The 15,484-nt window shown below is 57.2% G+C and overlaps 1 protein-coding gene, 1 long non-coding RNA gene and 1 other non-coding gene across 3 annotated transcripts in view; 2 read left to right on the top strand and 1 right to left on the bottom strand.

Annotated features, from left to right (window-relative positions):
- Positions 1-15,484, top strand: part of LRRN2 (leucine rich repeat neuronal 2) — a 132,144-nt gene that overhangs the window by 107,428 nt on the left and 9,232 nt on the right. The window lies entirely within an intron of this gene.
- On the top strand, positions 4,598-4,682 carry TRNAR-UCG (transfer RNA arginine (anticodon UCG)). The gene has a single exon. It is a non-coding gene; the product is annotated as a tRNA-Arg (tRNA).
- On the bottom strand, positions 12,397-13,740 carry LOC125155545 (uncharacterized). The gene is made up of 3 exons (XR_007148265.1): positions 13,620-13,740; positions 12,965-13,054; positions 12,397-12,704 (listed from the first exon to the last, which is right to left on the bottom strand). It is a non-coding gene; the product is annotated as an uncharacterized LOC125155545 (long non-coding RNA).

Here is a 15,484-nt window from a genome sequence, read left to right as displayed (position 1 = left end):
GCCACTCAAGTCCTTGATGGGCGGGGCTGGTTCAGTCCAAGCAGCCGGCTCCTGGCTCCTCGCCCCATTTCACCCTTGCGTCTGGAGTCCCCCTCTTTTCTCACTCCGGAGCGCTTCCTCCTCCCCTCCCCGCGGTTCCTCCCCACACTTTGGGGGTTGAGGCTTGGGCCAAGTAGTGCAAGTAACAGATACGGTGGGTTAGAAACGGGTGGCATAAAGGCTCCTGGCTTGTCCCTGAGTTAGAGGAAGAAACCGCTGTGTTAAAATAGCCACAGGCCACGGAAGCGTCTAGACGGTTACCTTGTAAACAGAAACCCCAGCATGAGATGCGCTGACCCGCATCCAGACATGTTGGATGTCTGTCCGAAACCACTTTGGCAACCCATTCAAACCATCCTCCGACGATTCTCTTTGTCTTCGTCATCATCAGTGAAGAAGAAATACCCCATGCGTGCGCGCACACACGCACACACTCACACGATTTTTCAGCGTGAGCCTTTCCCCGTTCCTGCTTCCTCCGGGTGCTGTGTGATGATTTCTGCAGAAGACAGCATCTCGTAAAGAAAAGAATGCTCGCTCTGGAGCTGAACCAGCCCGCTCCGATTTGAGCTCTTCAGGCGCGGTTCTTTGCCAGGAAGCCGCTTCTGAGCCTCGGCGTTCTCATCTGTGAGATGGGCCAAGGATGCCAGTCTCATAGAGCTAGGCCCAACACTACCAGCGGTCACCACCCCCCTTCCTCATCCCTCCCCACCCTCTCCCTCTCCCTGTGCAGCTGTGAGGGGGAACAGGTTCCGGGCTGGCTGGCAGAACCCTCTGCCCTCGCCTCAGGCCTTGGATTAGCCACGTGCGGAATCCAAACGGGATGGACACGTCAGCCTCTGTCGCCCGCCTACGCATCTAGTCTGGACATGGGGTTAGGCCCTACTTCAGCAGGAGCCACGTGAGCCACCCCTGAGGGGGGACTGCCACCTTCATAGAAAGCCTTCTGTTAAGGGGGACTCCGCTGCCAGCCGCGGGCAAGCACATCATTTGTTAGTTTACCTCCCGCCGCGTTTATTGAGCACCGACCGCTTGTGGGGCTCTGTGCGAGGCGAAGGCAGAGCCAGGATGACGCAGGCCCAGCCTGTGCTCTGGAGAAGCTCGGCCTGGGGAGGCAGAGGATCACTCCGTGGCTCCCGCCGGACTAGGGTGGGTGCTGTGAGAGCAAGAGGAGGGCGAGACCGCGCCACAAAGGGGAGGACAATTGAGCTGGCGCTCGGGGGGGTGTTTAAGAGCTCCCCAAGCAGAGAATGGAAGGACACTCCAAAACAACAAGTTCAAAGTCCTGAAAGCACAAAAGAGAACAGCCAGTGCCTACACAGCTTGGGGAAAGAGAAGAGGAGGGGAGGGCCTGGAGAGGTGAGCAGGGATGCGACTGGGGTGGGGGGGGGGGGGGCGCCGCTGCTGGAGTAGCCAAGGGCCCTGCCCTTCAATCGAGGGGAGCAGTGACCTCTCTCATCGCAAGACAAAAGATGTGTGTGATACAGACAGAAAGCCCAGATGGCAGCTGTGGGATGTCAGGACCGAGCACCGTGAGGGACACTTCATGGAGGAGGAGGGGCCCCAGGCGAGCCATGAAGGCTCAGAAGATTCCGGTCCGTGCGGAGAAAGCGGCTTCCGATCCCCATTCACATGCCACCAAGCAGCGGTGTCCGGGGGGGGGCCCTTTCCTCTGACACCGTAGCGACGCAGCAGACGGACGGAGAGTGCGGGGCTCCGCCCGTGCCTGCTGGCGGAGAGAACTCCCGTATCGAGCGCCTTCTCTGTGCCCACACTGTGCCAGATTGGCCGTATTGCGTCATTTAATCCTCAAAATAACCCCGTGAGGTATCATTCCCATTTTGCAGCTACAGAAACTGATAGAGAGGTTAAAGAATTCGTTCAAGGTCACACAGCTAGTAAGAGACTGAAGTCGGGCGGAGGGGGGGGGGCGCCTGGGTGGCGCAGTCGGTTAAGCGTCCGACTTCAGCCAGGTCACGATCTCGCGGTCCATGAGTTCGAGCCCCGCGTCGGGCTCTGGGCTGATGGCTCGGAGCCTGGAGCCTGTTTCCGATTCTGTGTCTCCCTCTCTCTCTGCCCCTCCCCCGTTCATGCTCTGTCTCTCTCTGTCCCAAAAATAAATAAACGTTGAAAAAAAAATTTTTTTTTAAATAAAAAAAAAAGAGAGACTGAAGTCGGGATATGAACTCAGGTCTTTCATGTTCTAAAAGCTTTGTTCTTTCCGCCCCCCGCTGTACAGAGCATTTGGATCCCAGCTTCCTGAACCTGATCTCCTTTTAGCCCCTGGGGTTCTGGAGGAATTTATATGACACTGATGCTGCCTTCATCATTAGAAGGCTGTCACTAGGGTGGCAGGGAACAGTAGATATGGAGCTGTCACAATGAGAAAAATGAGGTGATGGGGAAGGCACTTCATCACTGCTTCCGGATTAGAGGCAGCCACCGCTCTGCCTGGCAGAAGGCTCTGTCATTGTTCTGCTTCGGCTGCACCCCCCAAACCCGTCCTAGCCCCCCGTCTCCAAGCAGGTGGAATCCAGGCCTCAACCCCACCCCCACCCCGATTCTGAAAGATGAAGTAACCTTCGTGGAAAGGTTGGCCAGCCCACCATCTTCAGAACGGCCCAAGGAGGAGGGCAGTGCTTCTGAACGCTTTGGGGGTCACAGGCCCCGCTGAGAATCTGAAGCAGGCGGCGCCCTTCTCTCCGTGTGCACACACACGCTCACACGCACGTGTGTCTGCACACAGTTGGAGGCATTTCCACGCTCTTCAGCCCACCTGTGGACTCCGGAGGCTCGGTGGGCGTTCTTTCTGGAGATGCTGGGGGAATAGATTCATGATAAACATAGTTCCTGACCGTCTTTCCCCTACTCACCCCCTTCTTGGTCCTGCGGTGTTTGGAGAAAGCAAAGGAAATGGAACTCAGGGCCAGTAACTGCTTTCGTGAGTGTGGCGGGGGGAGGTGGAAGTCAGTGGCCACATGAGCGCTCTGGCTTCTCTGCGTATTTGGATCGCTTGAGGGTCTTTGCATCCGTCAGGGAGCACACGGCCTGCCTGGGCCATCCGTGGTGGGCCCTCGTCTGAAAATCGGTCAGGCTCCCCGCCACTCAGGATGCCGGCCCTCAGAATCCTGGGAGCTCCGCCTTGCACTGGACTCACTGAAAAATGCTTTGGAGAAAAGCCCGCTCCCGCAGGGTCCCGCCGCCGCCCCGGCCGCCCCTGGGAGCTCCTGTCCCTCCCTGGCTGGAAACACGTGCGCTCTTAATAAAGCTGCCTCATCACCTGTTTAAACTAGACATTTGGTGCGTAATGACTCCTGGCTGGGACCAGAGAAAGCCATCAGCCGTCCTCTGCAGGGAGCAGAGGACGTGTCCTGGCTGGCGGCAGGTGCAGGGAGGCACTCCTCCCCAAGGCAGAGTTGGCTGGGGGGGAGGGAGCCCCGGGGTTGATGGGGGAGCTTTTAGAAGTCGGGCAAAGACGGCTGACACCTTGCTCCCTCCCTTCCCCTTCTCTGCTGCTCCTGGGCACAAGGTGATCCCAGAACGTGAGGGGACGCAGCAGAGAGGCGGCCCCAGATCATTCCCCAGCCCTGCCATGGCACTCACGGGGCAGGGCAGTCTCGTGTGCACCTGCCCCGGCCTCCCAGCTGGAGGAGTCAGACACTGTGGGCAATACTGAGGCTTCCGGGCCCTGGGGTGTGGCTATAAAGCCAGATTTGCCGCTTGCCCAGAGTTCTGAGGTCTGGGGAGAGAGGCTCTGGAGAAACGTAAGCTATAGCTGTGTTAATTATTATTATTTTTATCATTAGTACAGAGGAGCATGCGCCCCTGTCCATCCCCTGGGGAAATGGCTGTGGAAACAAGTTGCCAACACCTAGGCCTTGTGCCCAGGGGAGCGAGCCCTGGCAAAGCACAGCCTCCGGATCCTCCCCCGCCACCCCGCCAAGCGGGTTCACCTAGCCGGGCACCCGCCTCCCTGCCCGCCACCCCCCCCCAGTACACACGCACCTTGTGCACGTGCTCACACATGCGCGCACACACACACACACAGTGCTCCAGCACAGGGAAGGGCACGTAGCCCCCTGAACTCTTGTTCTTACCTCCTCACCGGAAGAAAACTCGGAAAGCTACACGTAGCAGAGCCACGTGAAGGTCCACGGGAAGACTCTTGCTTTCGGCGTTCTGGAGATTTCTGCGGACAGGCACTTGCGCGCGCGTCATTCCGTAGGCTCCCTCGCAGCCTGGCAGTTGAGGGCTGAGCCTCACACAGTGCTGGACTTGAATCACGGCCTCCACATGTACTAGCTGTGTGATCTTGGGCAGGTTGCTTACCTTCTCTGAGCCCCCATTTCCCTTTCATTCTTACGGGCTGGTTGCGTGGACTAAGTAAGAAGGAAGCTTTGTAAAAGGCCCCGCACACGGTAAGCATTCAATAAATGGTTCGTATTGAAATTCAAGGCAGACATTCTTGTCGCCGTGTGACAGAGGAGAAGAAACAGGGCTCAGCGAGATTGTCCCAAAGTTGGTGCATGGTGGAGCTGGGATTAGAACCTCTAGGGGAGCCTGGGTGGCTCAGTCGGTTGGGCGTCTGACTTCGGCTCAGGTCGTGATCTCGCGGTCCGTGGGTTCGAGCCCCGCGTCAGGCTCTGTGCTGACAGCTCAGAGCCTGGAGCCTGCTTTGGATTCTGTGTCTCCCTCTCTCCCCTCCCCTGCTCACGTTCTGTTTCTTTCTCTCTCTCTCTCAAAAATGCATAAAGATTAAAAAAAAGAAGAAGAAGAATCTCTGAATTTCTACCCAGACTGGATCTCCTACTGCCAGACCCTTCAGAGGCTGATTTTTCCCTGGCCGACTTGGTGGCAGTTTGGGACTGGGGTCCCTTGAATTGGCCCTTTGGCTTCTCCCATGCAGCCAGCTGTGTCCACCACCGGGGAGAACCCCACACACATGGCCACCTTTCCAGGGACTTCCCAAAGGGGTCCCCTGGGGGGCGCACGCACGGCTCGGTCGGTTAAGTGTCCAACTCTTGGTTTCGGCTCAGGTCACATCTCACAGTTTGTGAGTTCAAGCCCCGCCATCGGGCTCTGTGCTGACGGTGCGGAGCCTGCTTGGGATTCTCTCTCTCCCTCTTTATCTACCCCTCCTCCACTCATGCTGTCTGTCTCTCAAAATAAATTAATTGATAAAAAAAAAAAGGGGGGGTGTCGCCTGGGATAGCTCCTGCAACCCGTGGCTCAGTCTCTGCTGGGTAGAGCGAGACAGTGAGGGACAGGGAGGGGAGACCCCGGAGCTGGGTGGAAAACTGAGGGTCTGGCAGGGGCAGGGAGAGGATGGTGATGGATGGAGAGCAAGGGTGGAGGAGGGGCAGAGATGGGAGAGCCGAGAAAAGAGGTGGGGCAGGGGGAGGGGACACAAGCCTCACAGCCACCTCCAGGGACCAGCGTGATTCGCTGCAGCTCCTGAGGGCCCCTTCCAAGATGAGACACCCCACATTCACAAAGCCCGTCTTCCTATCTATCTATCAGACAATAACACATCTTTAAGCTTGGTGGCAAATCCAGCTATTAAATTTACTTGTCAGATATAATGTGATTGTGAATTTATGGTGTATGGATTGTATCTCAAAGCCGCTACTAACATATATAATCATATAATACGTACGTGCAAATGCACATACACACACACACGTACGTGTTCGAGTTTTAGCTAGATACACGTGGCTAAGAGCACTGGTTGTCGCCCTTCCCTAGCTGTATGACCTTGGGAAAGAGGCTTAATTTCTTTTAACCTCAGTTTCGGCATCTGCATAGTGGGCATGGTAGTTAGTTATTATGAGGATTAAGAGATAGCCAGGGGCAAAAGTCCCTGGCAGCCTTAATGAACTTAGCTCGTTTTTTTGTGGGTTTTTTTTTTTTTTTTTTGCATCTGTTTTAGCTACACAAGGCATATGTCGTTGTCCCCATTTTAGAGCTGAGAAGACTGAGCCCAGGAGAGAGCACAGGTCTGGAGGTCAGGCACCCTGTGGTATCATCTCTGCGGTGCCGTGCGCAGGGCGGGACTCAGGAAATGTTTGCACGGGGAGAGACGATTCGCCCCTTGCTGGCACCGCTCCTGAGGCCCGGGCTCTCCCCCTCAGCCCGGCTGACCACTTGGGGAGGCTGAGGAGGCCCCAGTGGCCCAGGGGCCTACTGGAGCCCTGGAAGGCAGTGGGCCTCTCCTGAGCGGCTTGGGGTCATGCTGGACTCCCCATGCTTGCTCACACGAGAGGGACTCCCATAGGTGAGGAGCTGAGGAGGCCCGCCAGAGGAGGGCGCTGTCAGGATGGGATCCTTCCGTGGGCTCACAGAATTCCAGAGAACCTCCCCCAGGCCTGGGAGCAGGAGCCTGGTGGCAGGCCCCCACAAGCAGGCCCCAAGCCCTGCTCCACTAAGGGCAGATCGGGTGTCCTGCCGTTCTTGGCAGGTCACGCCTGTTACGTTTCCACCTGTCTCTTGCCCAGAAAGTTCTTCTCCACAACCAGCCGCAGCATCCTCGGGTAGTTCGTCTGGTTTCCTGACCTTTGGTCCTAGACAGAGATGGGCGGCCGGGAAGAGTGAGCTGACCCCCTGGGCACGTCAGCAGGTTCCCGGGGCCCGGGGGTAGCCTTTCGTGAGACACCTTCGCACATTCTGGACCTACTGGGGTTAGGAGGCCAGGGTCCTGGCACCACCACTCCCACCCAGCTTTACCCTGGGATTGTTTTCCTGGCGGGGTGGCTGGAGTGGAACCCACCCTTTAGGTTGAAATAGGAGAGGACAACCCCCAGCCTTGAGAGGTATCTGGGGTCATGTTTCGGACCCTGGCCTCTGCAGTCAGCCTATCTGGCTGTGCTTGTCCATCACGTATTCTACTCACAAGATCTTGGGCAAGCTGCTTAGCGTCCGTAAGCCTCAGTTTCCCTGGGTATAAAATGGGAATGCCGGCAGTTCCTACTCCAAGGGTGTGGGAGGATTCACTGAGATAATGCCCGGGAAGCACAGAGCTGGTGTCCGCAGCGTGAGGCGTGTGCTGTGTGGATCCTGAAGCCAGGGCCCGAGGCCCGGCCCCGAGGTGCTCTCCGAAAGGCGACACACAGGGTCAGAGCTGCTGATCATGGTCCCCAGACTGCTGCCTGCAGACCTAGGCCCAGGCCCAAGCTGGGGGGAGTGGCAGTCACAGCCGGGGTCCCCCTACGCTCAGTGAATGCTTTCATGAAGCAGAAGGGAGGCCAGAAAAAGCAGAGAAGAGAAAAGAAAACCCCAGCAAATTCTCTGCCTCCCCCAGCTCTGCAGCTCCTGGGGGATCTGAGCTGCATAATACAATGGGATTTAATAAAATGCCTTTAACTCACAAAGTTTGTCTGCTGCCAGCTCCTTAATTAAATTGCCTAATGCTGCTTTGCGACGGCAGCACAAACTCCCGTGTTTAAAGGGCACGGTGTTGCCATGGCACTCGCCCCCCCCTCCCCGCGCGCGCACACACACACACACACACACACACACAGGGCCAGCAGGGCCGTGGAGGAGCATACAGATGAGGCGCGGGGTCAGCCCTGCCCGCGGTGTCCTCCCCACCACACACACACATACACACACACACACGCACTGCAATAGACTCTGGTCTGGTTTTCCTGGGAAAGCACTGAATCCTTGCTAAGAATGCTGAGCCAGGGCTTCACAAAGGGGACACTCAGGGGCATTTGAGCAGAGCAGAGCCAGCCGGCAGGGCCACGGTGGGTCCCAGGCAAGCCCTGGGAAGCCCCGGGGGCAGCCTGGCCTCTCCCCAACCGCTCGCTCCTGCTGCAAGTGGCCTCCTCCGTCTCCCCCGGTGCACTATACAAACACACTTTGCTGTGTGTTTCATGACCTAAGAAGGATGGAGAAGCGCTGGGCGAGAGCCTGATTGGTTTGATGAGAACCGGAGGGGCTGGCAGGGTTGGGGGGGCGTGGGCACGGGGCGGGGATTATGTTCTTTCACACGAGGAGGGTGGAGGAGAGAGAAACATCCCTGCTTATGGATTATTCTGTCAGATGCAGTGGTTCTCAGTCATGGCTTCACACTTAAACCACTTGGGGATTTTTTTTCCCCAATATTTTATTACGAAAAATTTGAAATATCCAGCAAAGTTGAAGGAATTTCACAGCAAACAACCATATACCCACCACCTGGATTCTACCCTTAGCCTTTTCCTAGACTTGCTCTCACCTCCCTCTCCCTATCCAGCCATCTCATTTTTGGTGCATTTCAAAGTAAATTGCAGACGTCAGTACCCTTTTTCCTAAATACTTCAGTATCAATGACAATGGAGTTCAATCCTGTTCTACGGCATTTTTTTTTTTCTTTCGATGTATGATTTACGTATAGAGAAATCCTGGAGAGTTCTTTTTAACATTTTACTTTTGAGAGGCAGAGACAGAGCGTGAGCAGGCGAAGGGCAGAGAGAGAGGGAGGGAGACACAGAATCTGAAGCGGGCTCCAGGCTCTGAGCTGTCGGCACAGAGCCCGACGCGGGGCTTGAACTTCTGAGCCGCGAGATCTTGAACTGAAGTCGGACACTCAACCGACTGAGTCACCCAGGCGCCCCGAGAGGTTTTTTTTTTTTTTTAATACCATGGCTGCATGGCACTACCAGTGACCGATTTCATTGGCCTGGAGTTACATGTAGGTATCAGAATATTTTAAAGGATCCCTCTATGGTTCTGTGGGGTGCAGCCAGAGTTGAAAATCCCAGGGATAATAAGACGCAAAGGGTTGTCCTTTTTAGTTCCCCCAAGCAGAACGTGCAGGTCTCCCGGCCGCACCTTGGCCTGTCCCCTGCGGATTCCCTTCCCCTGGTGCTCTCCGTGTGTACCTCGTACAACCATATTCGTGCTGCTTTTGGGGGGCACCTGTGTGTGCATGTGACTCCAATCCTTCTCGTGTTAGGATCACGGGCGTCTCACCGTCTGATGTGTATTTCCAGTGGCGAAGGCCACACCCGTTTCAGATTCTGTACATGTGACAGTGACGAAAGCGTGCAGGTTTCCACGTGACGAATGGGGCACTTCCGACGTGGCAGCGGACGGAGGAGGCGATGGTGTGCGGGGATGGCAGCGAGTGTGGCAAGGGTGAGGCTGGTGATACTGGCGGAGAGGGTAGGCTGCAGGTGGGGAACCGTCATGATGACGCGGTGGTGACTGTCCTCATGGTGATGCTGCTGGTCACCTGTGCTGTGAGGGCGGTGTGCAGGCAGACGCGCATTGCCCACGCTAATACCGTCTGAGAAGAATGTCGCTCGCCACGTGACCAGAAGGTTGGTCCCCCCGTTTGAGGACCCCGCTGCCGCAAGGGGCAGCTCCTTCCAAGATTCAGAGAAGCTACCTGCGAACCTTATCCGTCCCCCCCCCCACCCCCCCGCCAGAGACCTGGAAGAGGCCCCGACAGAGCGACAGCAGCTCCACACTCGGCCGCCCTGTCCTGCTGCACTTTAACAAGACACAGCTCTGGTATGAAGTACCAGTGGGTCATTAGGAACGTTTATTTAAGATGAACAGTCCTGGGAGCCAGCCCGGTTGGGATGCCAGCCATCTCATGATCGATAGAGATTTTGTTTGCCGCCTCCATGGTTTCCCGTTCCTTTCCTGCCCGGTACGCTCGAGGGAAGACAGAGGAAAACCGCTCTGGGTGCCTCTCCCTTGACCCAGGAGGGAAGGGCAGAGGGCAGAAAGCCCCAGAACACTCCTGATCTCCCGCTACGGCCCTTAGCCAGCACGTCTCTGAGCTGTCCCGGGCTACTGGGTTTCAGAGAGATTTTCAAGGCTGAGAATGAGGTTGGGCTCTCAAGAGACACTGCCCTTTTAAAATATATACATTAACGAGTATATATTTGCCTGAAAAATGCCTATAAAATAACGTTGTCCAACCCTTTCTCATCTTACAGATGAGAAAACCAGGGCCAAGTGGGCAGCAAATAAAATAGTGTTGAGAATGACAATAAAAATACCCCTCGTGCATATAATATCTCTACCGATGCAGACCTCTCACACCTGGGATCTGACTCGGGTTTTTGACCAGGCCAGCGAGCTGCTAGGGACTCCTGAGCCCCTTCCCAGAATCTTCCTGCCGCCGCCGAGCCTAGGTGACGTTTGTGTTAGCCCCAGCGGCTCAGAGCGTGCCTTTCACACTCATGTGTTCATCTCATCCGCACCGCATCTCTGCACAAAAGACAGAAGGTACTGGTCTTACCCCTATTTGGCAGAGGAGAAAGCGGGGGCTCATAGAGGTGAAGCCAAGCTTGCATGGTTAGTAAATGTCAGAGCGGGAACTAGAATCCAAGAGCCCTGTATCAGTTTGCTGGGACTACCATCTCGAAGTATCACAAACTGGGTGGCTTAAAAACAATAGAAATTTATCGCCTCCGTTCCGGAGGCCCGAAGTCTGGAATCAAGGTGCGGCAGGGCCGTGCTCCCTCCGAAACCCCTCGGGGAGCACTCCTAGCTCTCGGTGCCTGCTGGCTGTCGTTGGAGGTCCTCGGCTTGTAGCTGCCGGGCTTCAGTCCTTGTCTGCGTCATCATGTGGAATTGTCCCTGTGCCTCTTAGTGTCCAAACTCCCCTCCTCTTACACGGACACCAGACATTGGAGAAGGGCCCACCCTAATCCAGTATGACCTTACCTTGTATAATCTTAACTTGATTACACCTGCAAAGACCCTATTTCCAGATTAAGGTCACCTTCACGGGTACTGGGTGTTAGGACTTAAATATACTTTTTGGGGGCCACAGTTCAACCCGCAATGGCCCTTGTCCCAAGCCAGTGGCCTTCTATAGCATGCTCTTGGCCTCCTATGCTCCACCCCACCCCACCCCCTCTTCCCCATGCTCCCCCGAGGACAAGGGGCTCCCCTCCCCTGCAGTGGAGAAAGTGGGGCTGGCCGGGAGCATTGTTCGTCTTCTGCTCTTCCCAAATCATTACAAGTTACTAAGGCAGAATCATGAAATATAGGTGGGCTTTTTATCTTTTTTTATTCCCAGACAGCAAAAATCACTAAGACTTGTTCTTAATTAGTTTAATTTTGAAGCTTCTAAATATTGATTTAACCTACACTCCTTTGTACTTGCCGCAGTCACTGAATTATGCCTGCTATCGATCACAGATGGAAGCGTTTCCATCCACTGGGCTCTGGGGGCGTCTGGGAGCCCTCGGTCCCCTAGCAGGTGCACTGGGCTCAGAAGGCATGAACAGGCCTGGAGGAGAGGGTGCCTGTGCCCGATTGGAAAGGGCCTTCCCTTGAAGGACAGCTGCTCAGCATAGGCCAGGGGCCGGTTTCTTTCTGATAACGTTGGCTCAGGCCAGGGGAAGTTGAATGAGAAGTCACTGGAAATCCCATTCCATTCTGAGCCCTAGCTGAACTGGGCAGGGACAGGTAGAGGAGGAGGAGGAGGAGGATGTGAGGTCGGGGTTCAGAGCACAGGTTTTAGAGAAGCGTTTAGGCTTTGGCACCAGCCGGAACCTCGTCTGAGTCCTGTCACCACCAGCTGGATGTTCTTGAGCGACGTACCTACCCTCTCACATCGGTGAAGGGACTCGTACATTTCGGTGCACACTCACATCAGGCCTCCGGCATGTTCTCTCCTCTAGGCTATGCCCCTGCTGCGCTCGGTATATACTTCCATGACCACTTTTATCATGCTTTAGTAGATTGGGTGTTTTTCTTTTTAATCTGTGACCCTCTGCCTGCCCTTGCATCCTGAACCCTTCCCAGTGCCAACATACAGTCGGGGCTCTATTAATGCTCATTGGGTAAAGAGTCCCCCTGTCGCCAGGACAGAAGGGGTGAGGGGGTCTGGAATACCGCGGTCCTAACCGTCAGCACAGTGATAAGCTCAGCATCGTCATGGCCGTAGCTGAGCGTTCCCAGCCCGCACCGTTCCTGTGTATGGAGTCCTGATCTCAGCTGGAGGGACCTTCGAGATGATCTCGCCCAGGGATTCTCCAACAGGAGCATCCATCAGAATCACCCGGCGGAGGGCTTGCTCATCGCTGGGTTACGAGGCCCCACTCCCTGAGCTCGTGACTCTGGAGCCATTCTCGGGGTGGGGTCACCTGCATCGCAAGTGATGCTGCCATGGCTGGTCCGGGGACCGCGGTTTTAGAGCCGCTGTTCCAGCCCAGCTGCCTCATTTCACGGGGAGGAGCCCGAGAAGTAAGAGGGAAGAGAGAAGTAAGGGGGCATAACCCCAGGTCTGTCCCCAGGCCGAGACTGGAACCCAGCCCTGTCCTGTCCTGTGTCGTCTACCACCGGCTCCCATGCCTGGCCTCCGCTTCCCCCTCTGGGCCTTCGAGAAGCTGGGTGAGGGGTGGGGAAGGTTGGACGGAGCTTCCGAGAAGTGCTCTTCGCAGGCCCGCCGTGAGCTGCTGAGGGCCAGGCCGGTGGCACCGGGGAGGGGGACCCGGCGAAGGGATGGTCAGGGCAGGCCCGGAGGGGGTGGCGAGGACTGACAGGCCGTCCTCGCTGCAGTTCGGGGAGGAAACCGCCTCCACCGGGGCCTCAGCTGCAGCCATATATCTCCCAGGCTGCCTGAGACAGCTGACAGAGGGAGAAGGCAGCGAGGCCCGCCGGGCACCGGGGCTCCTTCCGCCGCGTGATTTATCTCCGAGCTTCGTCTGGCAAACCTGCTGATGAAACGGGTCTCCTTTTCTCTCCGCCTCATCAATTTTCATTCTGATTTCATTTTCCTTTTCCGTTAGAAGGGGTTTGGCCTTTCTCCTCGTTTAACTGGTCTGCTCCCCATTCGCTCTGCCTGCCTTTCTCCTCAGCCACCCCGGGGCCCCAGGCCCTCCCCCGGCCAGGCATCTCCCCTGACCCCCCCCCAGCGTGCTCTGGGGTTCCCTCCGTCCGCACCCCAACACTATGGAGAGAGAAACCTCCTCACCTAGCTCCCCATTCACGTCAGACGGCGCTGCCTCCCTCCGTTCCTTCCAGGGCCGCAAAGCCACAGCGCCGTGCTGGGACAGCTCGCAGTCTGAGGGAAGGGACGAACATCGAACATCGTATTGGGCGTGGGTTCTCAGAGGATGGCGGGGGGAGCGAGGGATGGATTAATTTGTAGGAGAGGCCGCGGTCAGGGAAGACCTCGGGGATGGGAAGGAAGGCCCAAGGTGCGTGAGTGACGAACGGGCCTTCTGGGCAAAGACCCTGCACGTGCAAAGGCCCAGGGGCAGGAAAGAGCATTGCTTGCCTCTCTCCGAAATCTTCCCGCTCTTCCCCCTGCCCTTGCGCCTGGCTCCCAGGGACCTACTGTGTTTGAAGAGACGTCCTGGGACACTGGCTGTGGGAGGGAGCCTTTCCAGAACTGTGCAGGGTCTGCCCACCATGCCCACTTGATCATAGGAGGGCCAAGGGGAGCTCCAGGGCGGGAGGCTGGAGAGGCTTGTGGGTCAGCAGCCGGGCTTGGCTGCCCCCCCACCCCTGACTTGGGACTGTGGCCGGTGTGGAATGTTTCGGGCTGAAACATCTAAACTCTGCTGCAGGAGGGGCCCTCTCCCGGCTTCCAGGGAGCACCTGGGGGAAACAGAGGCACTGCTCACCTAAGCCAGGAGGAGCCGCCTTGTTTCCTGAGTGCGAGTTGTGTCAGACATCAGTGACCTCTAAATGAGCTGAGTTCCGCGACTGTCCTGGAGACTAGAAACAGGACCACAGTTGGAGGGTAGCTGGCTGCATAAGGAGGGACCGGCAGCCCGCGGTGGTAGGGTCCCTAGGAGAAGGTGCCTGCCTTCGAGGCCACACGACCACTGACGGGGGCAGTCCGGTGCTGGCTTGGTGCAAAGGTGGTCTAGAAGCCAGGGACCGGGCCTCAAAGAAAGAAAGAAGGGGGCGCTACTCAACACCAGGCGCTTTACAGACATCATCTTTCTCAGGTTCCCCCATGAGCTAGGCTACCGCTCCATGTCCAGAGGGAGAACCCGAGTGACGACGCACGAGGTCACACAGCCAGCGCCAGGACTCAGGCGCAGAGCTGCCTCTAGCGCCTACCCCTGCACCTCTAACCCGAGCTCTCACGGGATTTGATGGAGTCCGTGGGACTTCCCGAGGAGGAGCCTGGAGAGCTCTAGAAGGGTGAAGACCATCGTAGGAGCAGGTCGAATCCAGAGGCAGAAGCCTGAGTCAGAGAGCAGTGCGTTCTTCCCCCCCCCCCCCCCCCCCGAGGGAAGGCCCAAGCCAGGGGCAGGGGTGCAAACCTAAGGGAGACGGGCCCTGGGAGCAAGTGTGGTCTCCTTGCGGGTGGCAAGAAAGGAGGCAGAAGGGCCTGAGCCCAGACTCTGACTTGCCTGGTCTCCGGGAGCTGGGAAGCAAGCTCTGCCCCACCTGCCCTTCCTCGCCTTCCTTTCCCTCCTGCCCTCCCGCTCGCTGTCCTTCCACAGATGCTTCCTGAGCTCCTACTGTGTGCCAGACCGTGGGAGGGACCGGCGACTCGAGCACAGTTCCTTCTCCTGAGGGGCTCACGGTCCTGGTAGGAGAGACAGGCCGACAACCAGCCGGCTCATGATGGAGGGAGGCTGGGAGCCGGGACAGGGGGAGAGGGGTCTGGACAGGCTACCTGTGGGTGGGCAGATGATCAGCAGGACCTGGCAGCCAGCGGGGGGGGGGGGGGGGAGCAGACTCGTCTGGCGCTGCCCCCCGCCCACAGCTTCCTGCGTGCAGTGCCCCCAGACAGCGGTGGCTATGCCCTACCTCCTGGCACCCTCTGGACCCCAGAACTCTAGCACCCTCTGCCCAGGCCGGCCGGGACTTCTGCTTGGGACAAGGCCCTGTCCTCCGGGGCGAGGAGGGGATTTTACTGAACGCTGACTCCTCACATCGCAGAGGCAGGTAGGGGAGCGGTGGAGGAGGGAACCCTCCTCCTCTCCCCAGGAGATACCTTACTGCTTCCCTCCCTGCTCCCCAGGCCCCCACCACCGCACTCTCAGATGTCAGCTTGTGGCACCAGAGCCGTGGAAATAGAAAGGGCCGGCGAGTGACACCCTGGGTTCCAGGCCGGGCTTTCCGCACTCTAGCTGCGGGCCCTTGGTCTGACCCCCCAGCTCCGAGCCGGAGCCTTCTGGTCTGTGAAGCAGCCACCTCTCAGGTCGTGGGGAGCAAATAGAAATCCTGGCACAGAGAAGGGGCTCGGGAATGTCCCGTCTATCTCCTGAGACTCTCCTTGATGTCACCCGTCCAGTGGCGTCAGAGCGGAGGGGACTCACCTTACCAAAGAGAGACGTTCAGTAGAATAATGGTGTTCGAGCTTTGATCACTGGGACCCAAGGGCAAAAACTGCATGGTTTTTGCCTCATGCTCTTGTCCGTACCCAAGTGTGAATGTGTGTGCATAAAACTTCTCGAAACGGTGCTGAGTCTAGCTACCGTCAATGCGCTCTGGCGTTTCCTGTTGTATTTCATTTTTTTGAGATGCA

This window comes from Prionailurus viverrinus, chromosome F1 (genome assembly GCF_022837055.1).
Source record: "Prionailurus viverrinus isolate Anna chromosome F1, UM_Priviv_1.0, whole genome shotgun sequence".
In the NCBI taxonomy this organism is placed as follows: domain Eukaryota; kingdom Metazoa; phylum Chordata; class Mammalia; order Carnivora; family Felidae; genus Prionailurus; species Prionailurus viverrinus.
Note: the sequence above shows the minus strand (reverse complement) of the source record. Positions and strands in the feature narration are given on the sequence as shown.